This window comes from Neovison vison, chromosome 14, assembly GCF_020171115.1.
Source record: "Neovison vison isolate M4711 chromosome 14, ASM_NN_V1, whole genome shotgun sequence".
NCBI lineage: Eukaryota > Metazoa > Chordata > Mammalia > Carnivora > Mustelidae > Neogale > Neogale vison.
In genome coordinates this window covers 37248191-37271478 of record NC_058104.1, presented here as the reverse complement: position 1 = coordinate 37271478, position 23288 = coordinate 37248191, and the positions used below count along the sequence as shown (strand labels likewise).

At 47.4% G+C, this 23288-nt stretch overlaps 1 long non-coding RNA gene across 1 annotated transcript in view; it reads right to left on the bottom strand.

The window, feature by feature from the left end:
* Positions 1–23288, bottom strand: part of LOC122895379 — a 217710-nt gene that overhangs the window by 10757 nt on the left and 183665 nt on the right. The window contains exon 3 of the long non-coding RNA XR_006382201.1: positions 402–544. This is a non-coding gene — a long non-coding RNA (uncharacterized LOC122895379). The remainder of the gene's footprint in view (positions 1–401; positions 545–23288) is intronic.

Genomic DNA, 23288 nt, shown 5'->3' with positions numbered 1-23288 from the left:
ATAGATAGAAGAACAGGATAGAGTCTAGAAATAGACCCACCCTTTGTGTCAAAAAACACAGAGGCAGCCCAAAGGCAGGAGGAGGGGTTTGATTTTTTTTTTTTTCCTGAATAACAGGGTGTTTTTGAGATCCATGTATTGTATGGCATTTATCAGAACTCTGGTTCTTTGGTTGCTGGTCCAAGGCACACTGTAAAAATGGGCTATGTTGACATACTTAACTCATTCTCCTGTGGAGGGATATTTCAGTTGTTTCCAATTTAGGGCTGTTCTGAATAAAGTAGTTAAGAAATTCTGGTATAACTAAGTAAATAAGACTTTATGAAGGAGTTTTTTGTTGTTGTTTTTTAAATAGAACTGAGCTTGGCAGTTGGAACTGGAATTGAGAGGCTATCACTTACCCTTCTGGCAGACAGACGTTCTCTTAGGCTGTAATATATATCTGGTATAGAATATTCTGTGCCTCTTCTCCACTGTGCTTACTCACTCTGGTTCCCTGCAAATTCCAGGCCACCTGCTCCCCTCGTGAGTCCGACTTTTCTACCTGGGGGCAGGAGAGAACCGTGGTCAGAAACAGGGCCTGGATTATCTGGATCTTATATATATATTTTTTTTTTAAGATTTTATTTATTTGACAGACAGAGATCACAAGTAGACAGAGAGATAGGCAGAGAGTGAGGGAGAAGCAGGCTCCCTGCTGAGCAGAGAGCCCAATACGGGGCTCGATCCCAGGACCCTGGGATCACAACCTGAGCCGAAGACAGACGCTTAACCCACTGAGCCACCCAGGTGCCCCAGGATTATCTGGATCTTAATCCCAGCACACCACTCCCTAGTGGTGAAACCCTTGGCAAGTTCCTAACTCATCTGAGCTTCATCTCCCTGCATTTCCAGGGCCTTTTGAAGGGTTAGGTAAATGAACACACGTGAAGGTAGAGCAATGTCTGGTACATAGTGAGCACCTATTGTTTACCTAGCATTGTACAACTGGAACCCTGAGCACTGACTGTCCATCCAGAGAGATCTCCCAGGGCCATATTATCCTTGGTGCAGTGGTGCAACGTGGGGGCAGGGGAGTCCCTTTGTGCTCGGTGGAGCTGACGTCATTGTTGGACAGAGTCAGTGGCCTCCTGCTGTGACTTCAACACACCGTCAGCCATGGTGAGGTAGGTCCGTCATGACTCCTTAAATAGGGACTTCATCGTTTATGTGGGGTTTGGTCCCTTCTCAGTGTCCCCTTCTGGCTTTCTAGGATTCCTTTGCTCTGAACACTGATTCAAGGTATTAATTCACTTGACTGTAGCTCTCAATTTCTGATATATGCATGAGTCAAACCATCATGTTGTACACCTAAAATATATACAGATCTCAGTGTTTTAAAAAATGGACTTAGGAACCCCGGGGGGAGAGGGCTAGCTGATCTTAAAGTTCTGCTCCAGTGGACTGGACAGCCAGCCTGCTCGTTATGTCGCACCTTGAAATCTGGTCTCCTAGATCTCCTACTTGCTCAACCCTCAAGTCATCCTGAAATGCCACCTGGATTGGCTGGGATCATGGCACTGTAGGTCACTGATGCATGGCCTTTCTCCTCAATCCCAGCCTGCTTTGGGTCAGTCTTTATCTCTTCACTCACTCCATGCCATGCCCACTGGATTGGCCCTTCATGGCGGTGAAGGGTCACATCAGTGTTCAGCAGGTCCATATGTATACTATTTCATCCCTCCTCCTGAGGGTGATCCATACTTCTCAGCCCCTGGATTTGACTGCTTTGGCCAAAGGGATATCGGCAGGCATGATGTAAGTGGGAGCCTTAGTGTGATTACAAGGGTTGGCTTGGCTCTGGAGATCTGGGATAACTGTGAGAAGAACATGCACTGAGTAGTCCCCACCTTCTGAGCCTGGATCAAAGAACACAGAGCAGACCAGCACCCAGTGTGTGGCCTGGAACCAAGGCCAGCCAACCTGCTGCCTAATGGAGTTCTCGGATGCATCCTTTGTGTACAGAACCCAAATCTATGAAGATAAATGCTTGTGGCTGTAAAACACTGAGCTTTGAGATGGTTTGTTACATAGCATTATTGTATCAATGGTTCACTGATACATGGGACTTAGACACTAATGCATTAACTTTGTCCCAACGGCCATGATAGCCCTTGTGGATTACTCTTTCCTGGCCCCAATCTCAGCCCCGTTCCTACCCATGAACCCATGTGGCCAGTGTCTCAGACTGCCTCATGCCACCACAGCCAGTCTACTGCGTGACCAAAAAAAGATATCAACAACGCAATCCCGCAGAAGTAAGCAAACATCCCGTAACATAAGTATGAGCACAAAGGTGTAAAAATCTACATCTAAGTGAAAGTTCAGGCATGAACCCTCTGTCAGGAGACACAGGGAGAGGCTTTAGTTGAAAAGACTTGAAGCCTGCTTATGCAATATTCTCATGCCTTTTGGAGGTAGACGTATAATTATTTCATTATGTTTTCCTGTGAAGTGTGAAAACTCTCTTTACCAATCCTCTTAAATTAGTTAAATATAATATTCAGCGAGACAGGAGACAGAGCAATGTTAATTGAAAGTGGAGAGGTGTTTATAGGTTGATACGGTGCAGCCAACTGTGACTCAAATTAATGTTTGGGGGTTCCTGCACCTGGCTGATACCCTCAAGTTTATTCTCTATTTCCAATAGCAGTTCCTGGCACCCAGAGAGACTTGCTGCACGTGTCACAATTCCAACATGCCTTGGAGAAGATTTCTTTGAATTGGGTCAAAGAAGATGCAATTTTAATTACTTTCTATTTGTAAGATTCTGCCTGATGAGGTGTTAAGGACATTGGGAGAATTTTTCAAAAATTCATCTCACTCTGTACAGGTTGTTGATAAGATTGTCACTGAGCCTGTTCCTCGTCTTACCTCTGAGTCTATCAGCTTTGGGATTGCTCTGTCATCTGTACCAGACCGTAGTCAGACCCTCTGGGATCCGAGTAACATGAAAGTGCAGGATATTGAGAGACAAAGACTGGTCCAAGTGTTTCATTTTACCTCTGTTCTTTATAAGTGGAATATGAGGTTATTCTCAGCCCTGCTTCTGTTTGACAGATGGTTCTTCAACTATCTGACCATTCCTAAATTCCATTACTAACTTGTTTAAGGGGGCAAATGTCATGCTGTAACCCGTGACCCCCTGCCGAGCCTCCCCAACTGCCTGTGACCCGCTGCCCGTACCTGAAGAGTGAGCACATGTGCTTTGGATCCCTTTCTTTACTTCCCTCAGGCAAGAACTGTGGTCCCATGCTGGTACCCAATCCCATTCTCCCTTGTTTGTTCGGAACACCTGCGGTATGTTTGTAGCTATTCTTTTATGGAACAGTCTGGCAAGTCTGGCCAACAACAACAACAAAACATTTAACAGGAAATGGACAAACGATTGTGTTTTCTTGCCTTTGTTAGATATTCAGCCTGTATTTTGAAAGGGAAACTGAGAGAGTAGTGTAGCTTGCTTAGAAACCATAGGTAATAATAATCATTGTTAATATCATTTATTTCCTATAAAGAAAAAAATGGGGGGGCCCCTGGGGGACTCAGTCAGTTAAGTGTCACACAAGGCCCTGGTCTCAATCCCTGGCCCCATCCTTACTGCTCCAGCCATTCTCTGGTCTGTCAGGTCCAAGGTTGTGTTGAGATAGTACGTGCCTAGTCCCACTTTGGCCCCCACCTAGATTTTCTGCATCTTAAGGCTCAGGGACCCACCCCTGGATTCCTGTAATTCATTGAGAAGTTTGGTTCTTCATAAAAAGATGTTTCCCTGCAGAAGCCAGGGTGAGGGATGAAGAATCTCAAGCAGACTCCCTGCTGAGCTCAGAGCCCAATGCAGGGCTCCATCCCCATGACCCTGAGATCATGACCTGATCTGAAATCAAGAGTTGGACCCTTCACCAACTAAGCCACCCAGGCACCCTGCCTCCTTAATTTTTTAAAATTGATGCATAACTGACATACAATGTTATACTATTCTCAGGGGAACAACAGAGAGATTTAACGATTCTGTACACCACATAATTCTCTCACCATGCTAAGGGTAGTCACCATCTGTCACCATACAAAATTATTACAATATCATTGACTGTACTTCCTACGGTGTACTTTTCATCCCCATGACTTATTTCTTTTTATCATTGGATATTTGAAAAAGAGAAAGGCAGGCAGAGGACCTGAATCAACATATTCCCAAAGAAGACATCCAGATGGCCAACGGACTTGTGAAAAGAGGTCCCGCATCCCTCATCCCTCAGCATCGGGGAAAGGTGAATCAAAACCACAGTGAGATATCACCTCACACCAGTCAGTACGGCTAAAATAAAAAGCACACGAGACAACAAGCATTGAGGTGGATGTGGAGAAGAGGGAACCCTCATGTACTGTTGGTGGGAATGCAGACTGGGACAGCCCCTCTGGAAAACAGCATGGAGTTTCCTCAAAAAATTAAAAATGGAACTACCCTATGATCCAGGAAATCCACTGCTGGGTGTTTACCCAAAGAAAAGAAAAAATTCTAACTCAGAAAGAGGTATGCACCCTTGTGTTTATTGCATCATTGTTTACAAGACCCACAACATGGAAGCAACCCATCGAATGGAAGCATTCCATGGATGGAAGTGCCCATTGGTGGATGGATAAAGAAGATGTGGTGTGTATATACTGGATTATTAATCAGCTGTAAAAAAGAAGGAAATCTTGTCGTTCAGGAGAACATGGCTGGATTTAAAGGGTAGTATGCTAAGTAAATAAGTCAGACAGAAAAAGACAAATAGTATATGATTTCATTTATACGTGGAATGTAAAACACAGAAAAAGGGAATAAACAAACTGAACAGACCCAGATCAGAGAACAAACTCGTGATTGCCTGGGGTGTGGAGGGATGGATGAAATAGGTGAAGGCGGTGAGGAGGTAGAGACTTGCCGAAGACTTCTGTCATCGCCCAGCCAAAAGTAGCCCCCACATTGCCCTATTTTATTTTATTGATTTTATAACCGTATATACTCCTGGTTTTTATGAATTAATGTATTTTCTTGCTTTGGCTTTACTGGAATAAAAACTTCATGAGGATCTATTAGGTCTTGTTCACTGTTCTCCCCTGAATACTTGGAAGGGGTTGGCACATAGCAAGTGTTCAATAAAAATTGTTGAAATAAGGAATTGATGGCTGATGATCTTGGATTCCTCTCATATGGATCATTTCCAAATCATCTCCTCTACAAATAGAAGTATCATTTTCTTTCATCTGTACCAAAATCTCTCTGTTTCCTTTGACTTCCCATGGTCCACCGCTCTATTTCACTTTGATTCTATCTTTCTGGAAGACCCAATTCGTCGATGCTTCATGTTAGAATGAGCCCCCAGAACCAGTATACATATTTCAGGGTTGACCCAATGAGGATTACTGGATAGTTGGCTGAGAGATTCTGACTGGGGAAATGAGATAAGGTGGATGAATGTCAATAAGGAGAAAAACTAGGCGCAAACAAATAAAGTCTAGAAAGGCCTTGAAATGAAAGCTAATGTAGGAAGGCTTCACCTAGCAGGTGCTTTAAATAGCCCATTGGTAGGTAAATCATGCTAAAATGTGTGGATCTGAGACAGTGAGATGTCTGCAACTGGTTCTGGCCAGTGGCCAAAGGAAGGAGAAGGTTGGACTGTCATGGTGTTTTCCAGTGGACTGCAGGAACCCTACTGTTTACAATTAACTTAAAAGTGAATTTCCCATTTATAGAGCTAAAAGCATAGACATTCTTTCTTATCCATAAGCCAGTCCCAAAGCCTTATTAAAACTTCTCCCTCATTCCCCAAACTAATTTCTCTTGATTCAAGAGTCTTCAGTGGTGGAGCGTAGCCAGCTCTCCTTTGGAAAACCCACTTCGCACAAGTGAATGAATCAGGCTGCTTTGCCCTTGGAGAAAGGAGGTCACGTAACTTTTTCTCTGTTGATTTCTCTCTCCATCCTAGAGTGCCCAGTGACCCGGGAGGGGAATGGTGCTCCCTTCACTGACCTGGGACTCCCAGGTGCTGCCTTGTGGGGGAGGGGTGCTCTCATTCTCAGCAGTGCGGCCATTTGTAAAGAGCTGTTCCACAGTTTGGCCAACACTTCCCCAATTTCACCCTTGAGTTCTTTCAAAACACTTGGGTAGGTGCCATCCCCGTCTGCTATTTATCTCTATCTAGTTTGTGCCTTTCTTCAGATTAGATCTAGTGCCTCAAATCCATGTGGCCTGAGAGAAGATGAGGCAGGAAATGTCTCTAACTCCTTTCTAGTTCCTCCCATACAATGTCGAAGGTTCTCAAGGTCACCAAGGAGAGAAAGTTTGCAACAACAAGGTTCAGAATTCCCCTGCATCGACTTTTCGTCCTCGTGCATTCAGAGAATGCCCTGGAAGCTGTTACTGGCTTCCTCACGTTCCCTTTTGGGCTACCTAATGCTGGGTGGGACCTTGCCTATTGCCCAAATACAAAGGAAAATGCCTTTTCCTCTCCAATAACTCACCCCTGGCTCTGTGGATACACTGACAGAGGTGGTGGTGGGAGGTTCCAAAATTCTTTTAAAAATCATCTCCAACTTCCAAGATTTTAGGCCCTAGTCCTAATATTTTGCTCCTCATTCTGTCTCCATTGGGACCTGGGTGGAATAAATAGGGAGGCTTTAACAGGATTGGAGGACAGAGGGGTAACCCAAGTCATGAATAGACATAGAAAGTGGGAAGTTGAGATTATAGAACAATGGAACCAATTGGGAGATCAGTAAATCCTTATTCTTTCAATTTCATCAGCTCCTGGGGTGAACTTTAAGGCACTTTCCATGATCAAGGGGGAGAGGGTTTGAAGATGACAGCTGGACTGCAGCACCCTATGTGCCATGCGCTAAGCATTTGAAACATGCCTTGAAGTTCCCACATGTGATATAAGCAGGTCTACGCAATCCATGCCCAACCTTCATTTCCAGTTTTATCCTCTTCGTTTTACCCTTCTTCACCCTGAGATGCATCGACACTGAACTTCTTTGAACGTGAAATGATCCATGCAGCTCTCCCGGTGCACACAGGGCACTGCCTCTACCCCGGGTCCTGCAGACTCACACTCATCTTTCGGGGCTCAACCCAGTGGAGACAGCCCCTGTCCCTTCCCCCTGTGTCTCCCCAGCTCTCACAAGACCATCCCATAGAGTACTCCGTGTGTTAGATTAGAATGACGTATTTACATAGAATTGTCACTCCACAAGGGAGTTATAGGCCTAGAGGCTTTGATGTTGGACAGAGAGGAGGAATTTCCCTTATGGGCTGACTGGCGCTGATCTCTTGCCCCTGCCTTCCCCAGCTTGGCCGCCTGCATTCTCTTACAGACGCAGCCCTGCCCAGTTCCAGAGCCCATCTGAACAGACAAAGGGTCCCATCTGGAGACAGGCCATCAGATGGAGTCTCACTACCGTAGAGCTGTCGCTGTGGGAGCCCAGGGCTTCTGTGCATCCAGGATCATGGCCTCTGCCTACCTGTGTGCCACATTTGTATAGTTGGCTCCTGGTTCCTCATTATGCCTGAAAGAAGTCACCTTTCTTGCAACTTCAGCCCTGCCCCTGCATGATCTGGAGTCATCCTCAGAATGAACTGATCTCTCCAAACTACATCCCCTCTGCCCTCTAGATTTCGAGAATCCCAAGGCCTGCCCCCATTATCCCCTCAGGGCCCACTTGGATGCCTGTCACCTGTGCACCAAGCAGTCTTGCTGACCCAGACTGAGTACTTGGGGAATCCAAGGGAGCCAAAGGGAAGTTGTCCCAAGGGTGGGTGTCGGAGTCAGGAAGGTCTGGGTTCAAGACTTTAGTATTGGTGGGGCACATGGGTGGCTCTGCCTTCGGCTCAGGTCATGATCTCAGGGTCCTGGAATCGAGGCCTGTATCAGGCTCTCTGCTCAGCAGGGAGCCTGCTTCCCTTCCTCTCTGCCTGCTTGTGATCTTCGTCAGTCAAATAAATAAATAAAATCTTAAAAAAAAAAAAAAAGACTTTAGTATTGGTTACTAACTGTGTGGTCTCGGGAAAGCTCTCGAGAACTTCTGCTCCAAGCTCCTCATGTGGAGAATGGGGACAACATCTGTTCAACAGCATAAGTTTGGAGTCATGATTGAATGATGTAGAATGCTTATTACAGTGTCCAACTCTGAGCAAGAGGTCAAAATAAGGGGATGATGGTGAAGAGGACGCGGACAAGGATGAGGGTCATGCGATGTCAGGGTTTGCCAGTCTCCTTTGGCCGCCGTTCCTGGTGGCTTGAGCTTCTCAGCCATGTTGGTTTGCCCATAGCTCATGCTCTCCCCCTTGGACCATCATTCCTAGCTCAGAACCTGGCTCGTGATACCACTCGCCTCAGGAGCATCATAGTCCGTGGTCCTTCAGGCGCAGCCTGTCCCCCAGATGGGGACGCGTGTCCACCATGGCCCAGGGCCGATGGCATCCACAGCTGCGCATGGAGATGGGGTGTGGAGCTGCTCTGATCCAGCAGCCTCGCTGACACATCCACGTGTCCCTGTCTATCCGGGGCTGCTTCTCCAGCAACCTCTTGGGGGGAAATCCAAGGTCAGAGCAAACACACACACAATCAGTTTCACCTTGGGAGCTGGCGCCTTTGCAGAGCAGCTCATTGTCATCGCGCCCCAGCTCAGCGCGTGGGCTGCTTCCAGGAAGGCTGATCCCAGGATCTTTTCAGAGGAACAGGACACAACACCGAACAGGAGTGCTGGTGTGCCTGGGCGGGGGGGCGGGGGAGAGAGGGGATGTTTTCTCTCTCTCTTCTCTCTTGCTGTCTTCCTCCTTCTGTTATTCGTCCTTTTGGTTCTCTCTTCCCTGGTCATTTCCGATTTTCTAGCAGAGTCTGTCTGCCTCTTTATTCCCCTCTGTCTTCTTAATTCTGTTCCTTTCTGTTTCCCTTGTCTTGGTCTCTCCACTCTTTCTCTCCTGCCCCGGCCCTCTCTGTTCCTTCTGCCTCTCCTCTCGGGTTCTTCCTGTCTCCTTCTTGACCTCCCTCTCCCCTTCTTGTCCGTCCCTCGTTTGCCTCTGCTGCCCTCCTCATCGTCCCCCCTTCTCAGTCACTGTCTGTCTCCACGGGATGCGAGTGGCTTCCCGGTGGACAGTTCTCATTAGGTCTGCTTCTCCCTCAAAATGCAGGAGCCTCAGGATTCCTTCTAACCAGGGCTGGGGGGTCCCCGGGTTGCTCTTCCTGAGGAACTCCTGAGGAACCCTGAGGAACTCCTGCTGTGTGTGAGATGGTCCCATGGGTTGGGGAGGTAGGCTTAGCCTTGGGGGAGGGACAGGCAAGACCTCAAGGGTACTGGTTGTGTCTGGGGGCTTACAGCCCAGTGGGCCTGCATGTGACTCCTGCTTCCTGCCGATACCATCTTGAGCAACTCCCAAGCTATGTAAGCACGCGTCTCCTTACCTGTGAAATGCAGCCAATAATAGTCGCTGCCCTGCAACCCTCGGACATTTCCAAAATGAGAATTCCATGAAAGAACCCACGAAAAGTTCCCAGAACAGTGTCTGACAGCTGGTAGGTGCTCCATATGTATTTGTGGGAGGAATGAACGAACGTCGGGCTTCAAGCGGCCCCTGGCACACAGTGCAAGTCGTTAGCATCAGTTAAGGGAAATCAACACGAGGTGCTTTGTCACCAGACACAGCCAGACTGGGCAAAGGTAGAAATGGGGTTTCCGCTTCGGCGACCTTGATCTCCCGCCAGCTGGCCTGCAGCCTGCTGTTCGCCGGAGCGAGGCTGACACTGGAGACCCAGAATGGAATGCTTCCTGAGACGCAGTGTTTTTCCTCTTACGGTACCCTGAGCGTCAATCTGCTTTCTGAGATTGAATGAACTTTTGCTCCAAGCACAAGGTGGGACCGTGCAGGCTCTGGGATCAGTGGAACCTTTAAACGAGTTGGTTCACCTCTGGCATCTTCATATGCTCATCTGAAAAGCGAGATCATTTGTTCGTTCTCACCTGCTGGGGGTTCCTCTTAAATGGCAGTGTGGGGGCGCCTGGGTGGCTCAGTGGGTTAAGCCGCTGCCTTCGGCTCAGGTCATGATCTCAGGGTCCTGGGATCGAGTCCCGCATCGGGCTCTCTGCTCAGCAGGGAGCCTGCTTCCCCACCCCTGCCTGCCTCTCTGCCTACTTGTGATCTCTGTCTGTCAAGTAAATAAATAAAATCTTAAAAAAAAAAATGGCAGTGTGCTCCCGTGCAATATTTGCCCACGCACATGACCCTGATGGTGCTTCCTTTTTTTTTTTAATTTTTAAAATTTTTAATTTTAGGTTTTCCGTTCCATTGGTTGGAGCTATCTATGTGTGCAGGGGAGGAGGTAGTCAACACAGTCAGAGGCTTAACAGAAGACATTTCTTGAAGACATTCACTGCCAAGGATCTCCATCAAAATGAGACACGGCTTGAAAGTTAAACTTGTCTATATTTATAATATCAAATATATATAAAAATAAGCAATATATATTGCTCATATATAGATATAAGCAATATATTATGTTAATCATATTAATAAATAGTATCTTATTTTATTCATTTATTTAAATTTAATAACTTAAATATATAACACATATCATTATTATATTAATATGTTATAAATAATCATACATTGATATCTTAAATATGTACTATAAGAGTCAAAAAACATTAAATATTTTATATTTGGTTTTGGTTTTTTATATTTATCTATATTATTTATTTTATATTTATTATTATATTATTTTTAGGGTTTTTATATTTATTTATTTATTTTTAAATATTTTATTTATTTGACAGAGAGAGAGCGCAAGTAGGGGGAGCGGCAGGCAGAGGGAGAAGCAGGCTCCCCTGCTGAGCAGGAAGCCTGGTGTGGGACTTGATCCCAGGACCCTGGGATCATGACCTGAGCTGAAAGCAGATGCTTAACCAACTGAGTCACCCAGGCTCCCTAAATATTTTATATTTATACAGCTTTTTATATTACATTTTTAAAAATATATTTTATGCATCTCTATATATTATATAATAATTTTGGTCTCTTTTCATAACTCTTAGGGATCTTGTTTTATTTGGGGGCTAAAAATCTCCTCTAAGAGGAAACTCTGTCTTTCCAAAGGCCACTTCCCTATGAGAAATGGGGTGACACATTTTTTTTAAGTATTTTCTTTATTTATTTTAGAGGTAGATTGAAAGAGAGAGAGAGACAGTGCAGAGGGAGAGGGACAAGCAGACTCCGTGCTGAGCACAGAGCACATCCTGAGGCTCAATCCCAGGACCCTGAGATCATGGCCTGAGCCACACAGGTGACCCTGGAGGGACACTTTCTAAGGACTCCAATTGTCCCAACAATAGTCTTCTGCGAGAGAAAGAAGTGCAAAGAGAGAAATCGAGTTTTCTGTCTAGGCCAGACCCAGACAGGCATGCATCCCAGCTCTGTCCTCAGACCCAGACAGGCAGGCATCCCAGCTCTGTCCTCAGACCCAGACAGGCAGGCATCCCAGCTCTGTCCTGGAGCTGCCTGGGAGCTGATCTCAGGATTAGAGCCTCCTTCTAGGCCTGCCCCTTTCCTTGACCCCATTAGGAGAAATCAAGTGGATTTAATCTCTCTAGTTTAAGCACGTCTCCCTGTCCTCTTTGGGACTCGGCTTGGGCCCTCAGGTAATAAGGGGTCAAGGCTGACCCCTCACGAGAGGCTCTTGAACCCAGCTGCACAGGGCACGTCCCCAAGTCTCAGGCTCCTACCTCTGCTCTCCTTCCTCCTTCTTCATAGGCTCTCAACTCTTTGACGTTTTTACAAAATATTCCCACCCAGATTCCACCTCTTGATTCATATTTCTGGGGGTCTAGAAATTCTCTGCAGATGACAGTAACCCAGACTGAGCAACATGGCTTTAAAACAAGCCTTAATTCCAGCCCTAGCCCCAGTCCTCACCTAGCCCTAATGCTGTCCACAGCCCTGTCTTCTGCGCCCTTTGGCTCTCCCGCAGTGTGTTCCATCTCCCTTTCCTCCTCTCTTCTCCCCTTCTCCTGCCTTCATACTGCTCCCCACTAACCACCACTCCCTCCTCTCTGCCCCAGGGCTGGCCAGCTTTGGACTGGATCAGTCATTGCCGGCTTTATTTCTTCTATTTGAGCAAAACCTACGACAGAACTTTCAGCTGTCTGGCACGCTCCCACAGGCGGGACTCCGATTTTGACAAAACTCTCCACAATTTTGTAGTTAAGGAAAACCAAAGCTCTGTAATAATACTCAGTCACTGGTTTCTGATGGGACGTCAGCTCAGACTGAGCAGAATAGTGTTTGGTCCATGCTCCGTTCCTGTTGCCTTGCTCTGTGGCCAAGCCTTCCTCCCCCAGGAGAATATTCTTTACGATGTAGGTGAGAGTGTACTATTTCTTTTTTTTAAATTTATTCATTATTTAGAGAGGGAGAGAAAGAGAGAGAGAGCTTGAACAGGGGAGGGACAGAGGGAGAGAGAATCTCAGCAGGCTCTGCATTGAGCATGGAGCCCAATGCAGGGCTCGATCTCACAACCCTGAGTTCAAGATCTAGAGTCAGCTGCTTAACCCACTGAGCCACCAGGCACCCTGAGAGTGCACCTCATCTTAGGTATCCTTGAATCTGCAAGCTCATCTATTTTTTTAAAAAAATTATTTATTTGACAGAGAGAGATCACAAGGCAGAGAGGCAGGCAGAGAGAGAGGAGGAAGCAGGCTCCCTGCTGAGCAGAGAGCCCAATGTGGGGCTCCATCCCAGGACCCTGGGATCATGACCTGAGCCGAAGGCAGAGGCTTTAACCCACTGAGCCATTCAGGTGCCCCGAGCTCATCTATTTTTGAAAAAAATTTGAAAGGAGGTAAGTAATTTACAAACCTGGACGTTTCATGACTGGGGAAAGTTTCCTGGCAGTAACAATATGAGCTATTATGTCCCAGGCACTCAGCACCCGGCAGGTACCATGAGGAATGCGTTCTCCATTGTGAGGGATGAGTGCATCCCCCAACGACCCCCAGGAAGGGGTGCTCCTGCCCCCCACGTTTGCTGTTTGCGCAGAGGAGTAAGCTGAGGTTCAGAGAGATCAGAGTCTCACCGACAGACAGGGCAGAGTTGGGATCTAAATGCTCCTTTCCTAACGCCAACTCCCAAACTCCCAACGGCTACCCTGTGCACACACCCGGGTCACACAACAGAATGGACAACGCCGGCAAGTTGTGACATCACAGCTCTTATCAGTCCCACTTCTGCCGGGAAAATGAACCAACAGGAGATCTATCCATATTTTTATATAGATATCAAATTCTTTACATAGAGAGAGAGATAGCTATAGTTACAGATATATTTTTATACCTAAAATAATAGATAGATCTATCTATCTTTCTCTCTAGAAAGAGATTTTTTATTAGATATTGGCTCACACAATGAGGGAGGCTAAGGAAGCCCACAGTCTGCCATCTGCAGGCTGAAGACCCGGGAACGTGGCTAGTCAAGTTCAAAAGCCCGAGACAGGGGTTGCTTGGGGGGGGAAGATTCCGGCCTGAGAGTGAGATCTGAGAACCAGAGAGAGCCAAGGGCAGGAGAAGATTGATGTTTTGGTTCATGCCATCAGGCAGAGAGCAAATTCAACCTTCCTCTGCCTTTTCGGTCTATTCAAACCCTCAATGGATTGGACCATGCCCACCTACCTAGGGGAAGACCATCTGCTTTACTTAACCCACCAATCAAATACCGATCTCTCCTAAAAGCAGCCTCACAGATGCACTCCGAAATCAGGTTTAATGAGCCGTCTGGGCAACCCCGGGCCGGTCAGGTTGACACGTAAAATTAACCAGCACGGCTTCGGGACACAGTCTCTTCCACCTCCCCCGGCTCAGGAGTCGTCTGTGGAAATGCAGACGGAGTTGGGCAGTCTGGGTGGACCCTCCAAATCTGAATTTTCAGCTGACTCCCAGGCAATGCTGACGGCACTGGTGTGTAAACCTCATTTTGGGAGACCAGGTTAGGTAACCCGTCTCAGACCACAAGGAGGTGGAGGAGGAGTCTAGGTCCTTGAGAATGGCGTTCTCTTATAATTCTGAGTTCACCTATGCTGTCCTACTTACAAAATTGAAATGAAATTGTCTGTGGGCGTCATGCAAGGTCATGAACAACCCTGCTGCTCCCAAGAATCTAGGAGATTATGGTCATGGTCTCACGGTTTTCTCCTCTGCTCACCCCACCTCCCCCTCCCTCTCCCTGCCCCAGCAGTGACTCTCACCTGCACCCCCGTTTGGAGCCCACCCTCTGAGGGACTTTGTGGCTGTGACTGTGGTTTCAGGGCTGTATAGCTGAATGCAGAGATGGCCCCGGCTCCAGACTCTGTCTCCGGTCCCCACTCCCAGTTAATGAGATTCCCGCCGGATGCTTTCTCCTCCTGTCTGCCCTGCATCCCTGTAGCTGTGCTAAGCCCGAGCAAAGCAGGAGCTCCGGGGTCCACTGCCGTGCAGACAGGCAAGAAGGTCAGCAGTGTCCACGGGAAGGAAGACAATGCCTTCCAGGGACATTAATTTTTCAGTTTGTGTATTCGGATGTGTGGCAGTGTGAGGCTGACAGGCTAGATCGCAGGCCCCCCATCAGCCTCCTAGCTGAAGGATGGATCCGGCTTTAGAATATAATTGAGTTCCAGCGGACCTCACCTGCCTGGTCCTCTGCGAATCGTGGGAGGGAGGGCAGGAAGGCAACTGCCATGAGTGTGTCCCTCCCCAGCACTCCCTGCGCTCCTTGCAACACCCCTACCCCTTCCTGAGGGGTAGATCATACTATCTCCAGTACAGGGGTAAGAAAACTGAGATCTGGGTCCATTACGGTCAATGTCTTGCAACTACTGTCATTCATTCAACAAATACGGATGAGAAACTACTTCACCAAGGGGAGTGTTCTGGGCCTCCAGGACAGAGTAACCACCCAGGAGGACACCATCTCTGCTTTGTGGTCTCACTTATTCTAGCTGAGACTAAAATTGCAATAAGACAATTTATTAAAATCATTCAAGTTGAGGGGGCGCCTGGGTGGCTCAGTGGGTTAAGCGTCTGCTTTCAGCTCAGGTCATGATCCCAGAGTCCTGGGATCGAGTCCTCCTGTCGGGCTCCCTGCTCAGTGGGGAGCCTGCTTCTCCCTCTCCCTCTGCTGCTCCCCCTACTTGTGCTCCCTCTCTCAAATAAATAAAATCTTAAAAAAAAAAAAAAGCATTCAAGTTGTGATGCAAATGCTCACGGGCTGAGGAGGAAGGTGAGAGGTGGAGATTACATTTGACAGAAGGTCCCAGAGAGCCTCTCTGAGAAGTCACTGAGCAGGACCAGTAAAGGCTGGGAAGCAGCCGGTGATAAAAACCAAGGGAAAGGGGGTGGGGAGAACATTCCAGAGGCTGAGCGCACAGGTCTCGAGGAAGGTCCATTGTAGTCAAAGGAGGGAAGCCAGGGATGAGGCTGGAAGAGGACAAGGGACAGACCACGTGTCCTTGTAGACCACAGGGAGTTTGCATTTACTTTGGCAGAAAACCCATTAAAGTGTGGGATTCCGCCCCAGGTCTTGAAGATTTCAAAGACTTGATATTTCCCATTACAGCAATGGTTTTCAAAGATATAGTTTCAAAGCAGTAGAACCCTTTTATCAAATGAAATCTTATGAAGATCCCCCTAAAATGCAAAACAGAGAGGAGATGTGTCAATTCCGGCCCGTGGAAGGGTTTGGGGGGATCCCGTCTACTAACTTGGCCTCTTTCCCAAGCCCTGCGCCGAGCCCTGAGACTTCATAGCTCATAGGAGGTAAGCAGACTCATTTGTTCACTCCTTCATTTGCAAAGTTATTCATTTGACAGATATTTATTATCTGAAGCTAGATCTACCACCAGACTCTTCATCGGAGGTGCTACATTGCTATTTATGATGAAGGCAATTTCAAATGGATTTCTACATTTGCAAATTAAATACAGAAAATAGGGTCCAAAATAGAAATTCCCACCCAAAGGGAAGGGACAGAATGATAGTTCAAGAAGGAAGTCCTGTGAGAGATAGACAAAGAAGAAATGAGGGTTGATAAGGCCTAAGGTGTGTAATGGGGACTGAACTTGGGGCCCCAAAAGGTAGCTTATTATGGTCTGATTCCTAAGGGAAGGTGAAGCAGAGGCCTGTGCCTGAGGTTGGCTGAGAGTCACAGTGCCTCCATGATCACTGCATTTATTACTTTGACCCATTTTTATTGAGCACCTACTAGATGCCAGGAGCTGTTCTAGGTGCTGAAGATACAACAGTGATTGCCAACAAGGCCTTTTCCACACAGAATACTGAGACGACAAAGAAGATAAAGTTATATTGATGTTAGAAGGTATCAGTGTCATGGAGAAAAATTAAGCAGGAAGAGACAAGTATAATCTATTATAAGATGATCAAGACAGCCTCACGGAGAAGGTGGCCTTTGAGCTCAGGCTGATGACAGTGAGAGTCTCCTAGCCTCAGAGATTGGGGGAGCCTTTCCAGGCAGAAGGAACAGCAAGTGCAAAGGCCCTAAGGAATGTGCTGGTCTGGTATGTCTGAGGACAGCAAAGGAAGACACAGTGACTAGAGCAGCATGCGGGGGCATGAGATAGTAGAACGTAACATGAGAGGGCAATAGGAAATTCTAAGCCATCATGTCAGAGACGGATGGGTAGCACTAGAGAATTTTAAGAAGAGGAGGGACACAATTTGACTTGTATTTCAATAAGATACTATGCTGAGGTGCCTGGGTGGCTCAGTTGGTTAGGTGTCTGCCTTCAGCTCAGGTCGTGATCCCACGGTCCTGGGATGGAGCCCTGAATCCAGCTCTCCTCTCAGTGATGAGTCTGTTTCTCTCTCTCCCTCTGTGATCTCTCTCACACTCTCTTTCAAACAAACAAACAAACAAATAAATAAAATAAATCTTTTTTTTTAAAAAAAGATACTATGCTGAGAATAGACTCTAGGGGAGGGAACAAGACCAGAAGCAGGGAACCAAGCCATTTTCACTGACCTCCGTGCTGTTTCCCTGCCTGTGCCCTCTGCCTGAAAAGCCCAGGGTTGCCTTCCTTCCTCTCCAAACCCTGCCTCTCTTGGAGATACAGCTCAGATGCCACCTCCTCCAGGAAGTCTTCCATCTTTTCCCTTAGAGAATGCATGTTCTCTTCTTCATCTGAAACCCTGGGTAACAATAGCTCTTGCTTATTGAGCAGTCACGATATGCCATCCACAGTTTTGTCTGAATTATGTAATTGTCACAATCACTGCATGAGTCACCTAAAGGTGACTTTAAGAGGGGCTGTCACCTGCTCACCTTACTCAGCTGGGAGGAAGAAGCACTTGGGATTCTAGCCAGTTCCTTATCGCACATGCCCATAACAAAATGTGCTGTCCTGCCTTTTTGACCTTTACCTTGATTAATTTTTCATGATGTGGGGATTGGGTCTGAATTCTGTGTGTGTCCCCATGACCCTTCCCAAAGCCTAGTCGGTACTAGGCTCTTAAGAAAATATCATTAAAGCAGGTCACACTGAATTAGTGAAACCTGCATGTCCAGAACCTGAATCTCTTGGCTACTTTTGACAAGTTTAGTTTATTTTAAAAATTTTTAAAAATAATAATAATGACCCTACAGATTATGTCCTTGGGTCCCTCCGAATTCTGCTCCCCTGCTTCTTCCCCTTCGGGCAAAAGCTCACCATCTAGGTAACACATCTGAGGCCCTTCTGTTACCCTTCTGAGGCTTCCTGAACTGAGCAGGAGATACAAATGGATTTCAGAAAGAAGAACACTCTGCCAAAATGAAGGAGAAAATGATGGTCACCTTGAGATAGGTCCTCGGAACACTTAGTCCTAAAGATTTGCAGGTGGAATTAAAAAGAGACCCTCCACTTTATTTTGACCTTGGGGTCCGGGGACCTGAGTACCAGACAGACTGGGTCCTTAGCACCTTCGGTTTGGGGAGAGGAGGTCTCCGGAGCTGGTCAGAACACGGCTCGCCAAGGGAGGGCTTTATAGGAGTGGTTTCTACCCCTGAACCACCCCGGGGCAGGAGAATGGACACCAGGCCATCCTCTCCAAGCATTCCTACCCCTTGAGCCACACCCCCACCAGTCTCTGCCGAGACCCAAGGGGGCGGGCTCCTGACCCCAACAACTCGTTATTTGCACACAGACAAATCGGAATCTCTGTTTCGGCCGAGCATCGCGGCAGTCGGGCATACACGTGCTCCGTGTGCGGGCATGCGCGGGCGCGCAGGTGACAGGTGCCCTCCCACACCCACACCCATGCACACGCACGCCCAGAGGCAGGCGTCCCTCTCTCGGTCAATCATGTGTAAAATGTCAGCCTGGCTTTCCCGCAAGTGTTGAGAAGCAGGATCAAGAGCCCTTGAGGAGAAGCTGTTGGGGGTTCTGTTTTCTGTAAAAGGTTCCTGTCAGTACGCCTGGCAGATTTTTTTTTTTTTTTCCCCCTCCAGACAATGAGAATCTTCTTTTTGCAGAGAGAGGAAAACAAACACACGCCTGTTGGTTAGGTATGGAAAGTAGCATAATTGCAGACATATTGTGTTTGGGGAATGAGCCTGGCTTTGCCACGCGGCCACACGAAGCTGTTAGGAAGCCTGGTGCATGCCAGACTCTTCTGGGCTCATCCCCCTTTTGTTTGGAGAGGTAAGGATGGGACTTCCTCCCGTTCCGATACTGAGATACTGCCCTCTGCAAACAGAAAGAGCACCGCTGCTTCAAAAATACAGTGTGTTCAGCCTTCCTTTTCATTGTAATTAACAAAGAGGAGCCCCAAGCAGGACGAAATCATAACCATTGTACATGGCGTGGACGCATTTAATCCTGCATCGGCCCTATCGGATGGGCTCTATTATTAGAAATTCATTTTGTTTTCAAAGAAACTGAGGCACAGTGAGATCAAACAACTCTGCCAACAAAACTGATAGAGATAGGCTTTACATGTTATGCGAGACTGCCTGGGGGACCCTGGGTTGGGTCTCTTCTGATAATATCCGGGGGTCTAGGGATGGCACCTCCCTAGGATGACCTGCCCACTTCCCCCTGTTTCTGGGTAGATTCAGCAAGAGAGAAGCAGGTAGGACTCTGCATGCACTTGGCAGCAGGTTCCCACCCCACCCCCACCCCTGCCTTTTGTACCAGCTGAATCTGGCAGCTGGAAGCAGCAGGTGATTTTTCTTCTTCTGTGTCTCTTCCTCATTCTCATCCTTCCTCAAAACAATTCCAAAGAAATCCTTGAGCTTATGTAACTGTTTCTTGGAGACTCTAATTGCCCTGTTTTCTAATATGGGCATTTCCATCTCATTGCCAGAAGCTGGGCTGTTAGTGTGTATTGTTGTTTGGGGAGTTTTTGCCTGGTAAGCAATTGCTTGGAGCCTCCTGTCTTTCCTGTGATTTTTTTTTTTTTTTAATAATCATTTGGAGGTGGAGAACGGGCCAGGGCCCTGACAACACTGCCCAGGGTCTGTGTGTCCCTGACCACGTTTTCCAGTCTTCTCCACTGGGCCCCGGCTCACACCCTTGTGCCTTCTCTGGAGCCCAGCCAGACCCTCCCTCTCTGATCCTGATTCACAGAACTTAAGAATCATTCAAGAATCAAGGGCCCTTCACGCTTTCCTGTCCCTAAACTTTTATTCCTCTGTGAAAAACTGTTTTTGTTAGTAGCTAAATCTACTTTTTTCCAACCAAACTTCCAGTAAGATAAATAAAGGAAAGCCCTTTAGGCCTAAGGGTTGCCTGCTTGGCTCCAAATACCGACCTCACTATTTGGTCCCCTAATTCCTGTCCTTTCCTTCTGGCCAGGGAAGCCCCGTTGAGGCCTCTCCCTCCCAGTTCTGCACTGGACAAGTTCAAAACCAGTGCTTCCTGCTGATACGTGACCCACATGCTTCCTATGCGAGCTTGCATGCTCCCAGTGTGACAGCCGCCTGCTTTGCTAAAATAGCAACTTTTTTTAAAAAAGATTTTATTTATTTATTTGACAGAGATCACAAGTTGGCAGAGAGGCAGGCAGAGAGGAGGAAGCAGGCTCCCTGCTGAACAGAGAGCTCGATGGGGGGCTCGATCCCAGGACCCCGGGATCATGATCTGAGCCGAAGGCAGAGGCTTTAACCCACTGAGCCACCCAGGTGCCCCTAAAATAGCAACTTCTTAACTGGCTCCCTGGCTCCAGTCTTGCCCTCTCTTCTGTACTGGGCATGGTAAGGGCATAGGGATCCTTCTACAGTTAGATCTGGCCATGTCCCACACCAGTTCAACCGCCTCCTACTTCCCTGTCCTTTCTCATTGACCCGGGGATGAAGTCCTGACTCCTTTGCAAACATGCAAATGTCCTTCCCTGTCTGAGCTACTGTTTTACTCTCCATGTGTCCTACATCCAGCCAGGATTCTGAGCCGCACCTTAAATGAGTCACGACTGGCTCTGTCTCCAAGCTCTGCTGAGGACAGGACCTGGCACGGGAGCCACCTTCTCACCCACACTCCCTGCACCTTTGCTGGCCTCAGCTGTCATTACCCACTAAGTCCCTGCTGCTCCTCTAGGAATCTAGTTGCCCCTCCTCTGCCTGCCGCGCCCTGTGAACATTCTCAGTCACCCCCTGGGAGCTCTGCCTTGTTTCTCATCTCTTTCCTTCTGAACTGTAATCTCTTTGAGGGCAGTGGTCATGGGCATCTTGCTCCTGTACTCCTAACACCTAAGAATGCTTCGTACAATAAAGACGCTCAGCAGGTATTTGCTGTGCAGTGAGAATCAGTTACACCTGCCCCGGACCCCAGCCAGTAGCTGTCAATCTCCCTCTATCCCTCTGGCCAGAGCCTCACTTGGATTGCCCACTACCCATTTTTCCTTTGTCTGGCTGCAGACCTCAGCAGCTTCCTGCAAGGGGAGAGATGTCAGCTCTTAGGGGAGTTTACTGCAGAGATTAGATGCTGCCAAACCCTTCAGGATCGGCTCCTGTCTCAACACAGGCTCAGGAAGAGGAGTGGAAGTCAAGTTGTCTCTTTAGAAGGCTTTTGCCAGCTTCAGAGAGCCACTGTCTGTCCCCAAGGATTGATTTGCAGAAGGATGGCAAGGAAGTCTGGGCGTTCGGTGACTCAGTGGCAAGGCACCTCTTTACCAGGGGTCTCCAAATAACCCAAGCACAAAATTTGCCAAGGGGAAGGAGCTACTGTCGCCTTTGTTTATAGATCGGGGGTCCTCATCTCTAACCGACCCCCACCCCCGCTGACACCAAGACCCCCTGATTCCCATGTAAAATCAAGAGAGTCTTCTCAAGTGATAGCGTGATGAACTAAATTCAGCTAAAGAGCGTCCTCTTTAGAAGTGGCAAAAATGTTCATGTGCGTCAACTGTAGCTTAAAAAATGACAAAATGAAATAATCTATGGAAGGTGAATTAGAATGTTCACTTTCTGAGGATGCTTAAATGGAGTAAAAAAAAAAAAAATGTCAAAGAATGCATAAAAGTGAAGGTTCTCCGGAGGGTGTGGGATGGGACAGACATGAATTGACTTTGGGGGCAGACTGGCTCCGATCACAGCTTCACCGCCTTGTAGCTGTGACCAACCCCCACCCCCACCCTGCCCCGGCCGCCAGATCCCAGGTCTTGGCTGAGTCTTTTGTCGATCTGTAAAGTGGGTTTGGAGGTATTGTAGTTGTACTTCTGTTGTTTTGCACCTCGCTATTCCTCGGGGGAAATGGCCTCCTTGGGCTCAATCCCTTGAAGATAGTGATTTTCGTATCTCAATTTGGAGAGGGGCACATGGACCATGTCTGTCTCATCCCAGTCCCTTGTGGGCCAGTGGGGTAAGAAGAGTTGAATCAGTGACTCCTGTTCTTCATCCTGTGTTCATACATGCCTTTGTATTTCTCTTGCCAGAAATGCTGGAGTCGATTTCTCTCCCCCTGTCATCGAGGCTGGCTCAAGGTGTCATGGAAGTGATAGTGAGTCACGGTACTAAGTGGTATGTTTCCACTTGCTACACTTCTGCCTCTGCCATCATCAGGAGAACACGCCTGCTGGGGGAAGAGAGATCCGTGGAACAGAGCCAAGTCACTCCCATTGCCTCAACTGGTAGCCAGCCAACCTCCAGATAGGGGAGCAAGACCACCCAGGATCAGCAGAGCCAACAGCTGACCCCCAAATGACTCCAGATGCATGAGAAATAAATGTGTTCTTGTGTGCCACCGAGGCTTTGTCATTGTTTCTTGCTCACTATTTTTGTGGCTGTAGATAACCAAGAAGCCAGGTGAACAAATTTCGGCCAGTCAGAATCAGGATGGAGATTGACTGGAACAATTAGCACAGAGAGATCTATTTTTCCGCTGATGTTAGTATGCTGACCAGATAGAAGCCTAGAGAGCTGGGAGATACCATGTCAACTTAGTGAAAGTCTGCCTGAGACAGAAAAATCGAGGTTAAAAATGGGAAGGAAGAATCCTGACCATGTCTTTAGAGCTCCTAGATCCATCCATGCCTGAAACAACCACAAGTAGACGTCTCAGCTAGATGCAAGATAACATCTATTTTTGGCTAGAGTCAAATTAAGTTGGAATTTTGACTCAACTTGGATTGGAATTTATTTTGCAGGAAGGAGAGCCCTGATCAGGGAAATATCTAAAACTTAGGGGATCGGGGGAATTAATGAGTTGTGAATATACCTCAGCTGGAAAGACAGAGTCCAGGAAAACACTGCTCTTTCCATGAAGTTCCAAGTAGTAACAGAAATAATATTTTCTATCCTTCCTTGCACATTTTACTTGTAGGATGCCAGGGGTTTGGTGAGTCCACTTGGCACATTCCTGAATTTCAGAGGCAGTGAGGACTACTTCTCCCACAGGATTTCACCAGGCTTTGTTACTTATAAATTTAGCTATTTCAGGTAAGTTGCTCAGCCTTCTTGGCCTTCCATTTTCACTTCTGTAAAATGGGAGTACAATGCCACACAAGGTGAAAGTTAGTTGCTCACAGAAGAATTCTGTTTAATGTATGTAGATGCTCCCCACTTTGGCAAATGGGTTTAAGCTTCCTCCTTTCTTGGGATGCCCCACTGAGGGTGGGCTGGACCTAGTGGTTTGCTCCCACAGAATGAAATATGGAAAGAGGAAATATGGTAATCTGACAGTGGAGAAGTCTGGGAAATACCACTTTAACCAAGTGATGAAGGTTCACATCAGTAGTATGCCATATGGCTACCACGTACCCTC